Source organism: Paramormyrops kingsleyae, unplaced genomic scaffold (genome assembly GCF_048594095.1).
Source record: "Paramormyrops kingsleyae isolate MSU_618 unplaced genomic scaffold, PKINGS_0.4 ups195, whole genome shotgun sequence".
NCBI lineage: Eukaryota > Metazoa > Chordata > Actinopteri > Osteoglossiformes > Mormyridae > Paramormyrops > Paramormyrops kingsleyae.
The window spans coordinates 1-4,745 of record NW_027326133.1 but is presented as its reverse complement, the minus strand read 5'-3'; the positions used below and the strand labels follow the sequence as shown (position 1 = coordinate 4,745).

The window sequence follows — 4,745 nt, the reverse complement described above, 5'->3', positions numbered from 1 at the left end:
TATAAATAATATAATAACCGATACATTAGATGTTAAAAGTTATAACACCCATAAACAATGACAACTGTATTACATGAAATGGTTGCCAATTGTTAAATGGTTTCCAAATTTGCGACTAAGAGAGCCCATGCGGCAATCAATCAAATGAGTCAATCAATATATAAACAAACAAACAAATACGGAGGAACAAAACATAAAACATGCACCTCTGAGTCTCTGATTTCCGATCGGGCACTTGTGTGCTCCAGATGTGGTAGTCCCCAGCAGTCATCACTGCACACTGGTAGATCTCCTGTCATACATATCAGACCATGCATGAAAATATTAACCAAATAAGTGTTTCACCACATTTCTGTGATACTGAGCCATCTTATGAAGCATATAACACTTTCTTAGGGTGGCTGAAGGTTGGTATACATTTAGCTGCAGATCAAGTACCCACTGCAAACATACATAAGTATACATATTCTAAAAAACATGGATGTGTTAAGGTTTTTATTAAGTTGTACAACCAGGCCCTCAAAAAATATATATTGTCTTCATACCAGGGGATGCTGCAGTTGTCATACCATGAGCTGGTGCTGCTGTTGTTGTTTGTGCTTGTTCGGCTGGTGCTTCAGCTGGTGCTGCAAAAAAGCACATTTTAAACCAAATGATTTAGAATGAGTTAAATCGGTTGTACTGCATGCATTTCTCATCAACGCTATGCTGTCTAGCATTTCTGACAGATTTGTAAGTTATAGCTTTATGATCTTTCAAATTGCAAAATAAACATGAGGAATCACCTACAATTAAAAGACAAATATAACTTCACGGCACCGGACAGCAAAATTACATAAACATGACATAAACATGACATTACCACTAATAATTTAGAATGAGGGTGGAATACATACCCAAAACTGTCTGACCATTGGAATTTAACTGTATGTCCACTCCTTTGCCCAATCTCTTCTTCATGCTTTCTATGGTTCTTGAATTTCTAGCATTGTTGTAGTGACACAAAATATTTCGCATCAAAAAGACATGCGATGAGGGAGTCATCATGTTGAGAAAATGATTGTTTTTCCTCATTCCAGCAAAGAGCTGTTCAGCACACGGGCTGTTGATCCAACCACGTAACTCTGGGACCAGTTCCACCTTTCGCAAGACATCCCTGGCATCTTTTGAGTTTGCCTCATGAAATCTATCATAAAGAGCATAATGCTCAGACGATCCAGTTATAGGGTGGCCATTTTCATCAGGAACTGGCTTCTTGGTGACTAGCCATGGCAAGCTCACTTTTATCTGTCCAGTAGTGGCACATCTGATGTTATCTTCAGTAGGCTCAAGTAACCTACCCCCATGAGGTTTGAAGGGTAATGATTCTGGATCTCTTAGGTTGGTATGTGTTGCCAACCCTCTCGCAAAATCATATAATACAATGTTTGGAAAATGTTTCATCGACAATAAAAGGTCAGCAAAGTCCCGGGGGCTCTCAGCCCTTATGTTGAACTTAACACCATACACCACAGCACAAGGACAGGTGACCACAGCCCATCCACCTGTTTAAGGAAACTGTAAATCAGAGTGCAACCATTCCAAGTAATGAAACTAAGAACTGTCTGTAAAAACGGTCTCTCAGTAATAGAACACAACTTACCAGAAGCTCCCCAGATCTGTGAAAACACCTTATCATAGCTCGCTCTGTTCTTCATTTCTTGTTGAAGTCTCGTTACCAGGTCCATCCGTGAGCCTTTGGGGTCTATGCCACACTGTCGGCACAGAGCACGCACAGCTTCCATCTATAATGAACATTAGTATAGTTGGTCTGGCGTGGTTCAAAAACACACATCTTTGACAAAACTGACAAAAATTGACTTAAGTTCAGTACCTTGAGCTTAAGAAGTTCATCAGTCAGTCGGTCCTCTGTGAGGTTAAACTCAGATTCCTCCTTTGCACTACAAGCAGAATACACTTCTTTGTATTCAGTGTTGAGTACAACATCCCTATCTCTTGTGTGAGGACCAATCCACGGAGCCCAACTATGGTAACTGGGATGGACGACAAATGGGTTTGACTTGTTGCCTTTAAATGATGTTAGAAAATATTATTAACATAACAGTACATTATTCCACGATAAACAAAGTAAATGCTAGAATACTGTCATCCCACCTAGAACATTGTGCGGACTGTACTTACTTGGGACCAACCCACGGCTGATCATTTCAAGGGAAACCATCTCCCAGAAATTTTCAACACTTACCTTTCCATCAAAAGTCTGAGATGGTTCCTCAATGCTGCTCACTAAGGAAAGCAAGACTTAAGTAAGCATGTTCCAAACAGTCATAGCTGGATATGTGGTGCTTGAAACAATGTAAGACTAAGAAAATGAATAAATGTGTTCACTTACCAGGCATGCTAAAAACGCCCTTCTCATGAAGGTCCATCACAACAGATACTGGATGATAACCACACGATACACAAGCATATGTGTAACCGAGGTCTGACAGTGCTTCAAAGCTTAAATAAGCCTGCAGGACCCTTTCCCTGGATGGATAGGTTTTACCAGAGGTCTTCTCCAACACATCCATGGCACTCCCTACTGCCTGATGAGTCTGTGAAATTGATGTATGACATTTAAAGGCTTTACAATATATTATTTTGATAAAGTATTCGTAATTGTTTTAAATGATTAAAACAACAGAACATGGTTCCTACCTGAAGTGTATTGCGTAGAAAATGGCACATGTATATGGACAGAAGTGTGTGGTCATCGAAATTGTGGACACCATCAGTCCACTCCTGGTATCGATATGCCATACCACACCTGTAGCACCATTTTCTGTACACTGAAATTCCTAATGGACACAAGCACCAGTAAATGTTACACATTTATCTTTCACCATTTTACACTGTGACATGTCTCTATACTTTGCACAGTACTAAAAGCCAGTGTATGAAATTATCTCAGTAAGCATACAAGTGTGAATTGCTGGGAAGGAGGCTAAGCTGCTGATAGTGGAAGTCATGGCTACACTGACATTTACAGTACATGTAGTGAGTAATGAAATGTTAAAATATCGATAATAAATATTTAAATAAAGAGAGAACATACCTTCTATGACATCAGTGATTGTTAGGATTTTAGCCTTAGATGTAATCAGCACAGGTTCGCTTAGAGGAGTGGGCTCTAAACATTCTGAGCAAAAGGTTTCTGATGGTATGAAGTGCACAGGGAAATGAATGGTCTTGACCACGTCTGAGGGGAAAATCGCAGGCAGTTTCTTCTTATGAAAAATGTATTGAACCATCCGCGACAGATTTTTGCCTTCAGGTGAGTATGGAGCTCCTTCTTCTAGGTCAAAACTTTCCATGTCAATTGGAAAATGTTCTGTGATGTTCTCCTCCACACTTCTGGTTTTTCTGAAGAGTGCCTGGTCTGTTTCAAATAAATGCCACTTGGCAACATATTTAGGTATGCATGACTGCCTTGGGTTCGCGCAAGGACAATGCCATGAAATGATTTTAGAATTGTACCTTACCACCACTCTGCCAAGCCGGCTGTAATAGGAGATAGTTGACTCGTATACAGAAATGTGCTTTTTGTAGGGGGGTCCACACACAGTCACCAGACAGGACAACGGGACTCCTGCATCATTTGCTTCTCTCTGACGTACCAAACACCTTTCCTTTTTGTCTTCCCCAAACCACTTGTCATGTACCATCACCTGCAAAACATCCTCTGTAAGTGATGGAGTGTCCATTCTGGCTGGAGGGCAGTACACGAGGGACTGAATGTGGTGGCACTCAAATGGACGAAGGTTTGACCTCTCTGCAAACTCTGCATTAATTCTGCAGATATCCAGCTCACACATTGTTTTTTGTTCAGGACCCCATGTCCTTTTAATGACACGTACTGGTGTGCTGGGTGCTATAAAAGACTTTGCTACTGCAAACACTCCATTTGTGTAATCAACACACTGAGCACTGAGGTGGTTCTGTGCCGTAATGTCCATTTTGATGGGAGTGTGACATCTTCGAAGATGTATCCGTAGGTTCCGTCTATTAAGGATTAGGCCACAGCTAGTACACTTCACTGTTTTCTGCTTTCTTTGGGTGAGGGGGTGGTAGTGCTGGTGCTGCTGAGGAGCCAGGATCAGAGGAACATGAAGAAAGTGAGGGGTGGAGGATGGGGACTGGGGGAGGGGGACATGCAGCTTCAGAAGCAGTAAAGGAGGGAGCAGGAGAGGCGGGAGGTGACTGATGCGCTTCCGTTGTGGTTGGCTTGGTTTCACTGATGCATTGGGATACATGATGTTTAAACTGGTCTTTGCGTATTATTGTTTGGCTGCAATAAAGACAATGAAAGTGTCCTGTGGGTCTGCAATAATTGTTGCATTTGCTGATGAAGAAACCTGCAAGACGGCAACATGAAGACCAAAGCTATCAACAGAAAAGAAAGGTATACACAGAACGGGACTGGGGGAGTGAGGTCAGGAGTAGCTGATCAGAAAGTTACAGTGTCAAACAAAACACAAACATAGGTAAATTAGCTTACCAATATTCACATGACTTCAGGGACTCCCACTAAGGAACTCCACATCATTTTGTCTATCTTGATTGTAAGAAGTGCATTCTACATTTAAGCATGTGTATGTTTTAAAACCACCAAAATCAATAGACCAATAAACATCATTAGGAATTACCTCTATGCTGTACTGCATGTCTCACGTGGCTCTGAATGTGTGTTGTAAATTTGAATT

The 4,745-nt window shown here is 41.2% G+C and overlaps 1 long non-coding RNA gene across 2 annotated transcripts; it reads right to left on the bottom strand.

Moving 5' to 3' along the window:
- Nucleotides 1–904: 904 nt before the first annotated feature.
- Nucleotides 905–2,502, bottom strand: LOC140587375 (uncharacterized). 2 transcript variants are annotated; one of them, XR_011989091.1, is made up of 5 exons: nucleotides 2,393–2,502; nucleotides 2,246–2,286; nucleotides 1,874–2,067; nucleotides 1,643–1,784; nucleotides 905–982 (listed from the first exon to the last, which is right to left on the bottom strand). It is a non-coding gene; the product is annotated as an uncharacterized lncRNA (long non-coding RNA). The 2 variants fall into 2 exon arrangements; XR_011989090.1 differs by lacking the exon at nucleotides 905–982 and adding an exon at nucleotides 1,430–1,544.
- Between the last annotated feature and the right edge of the window lie 2,243 nt (nucleotides 2,503–4,745).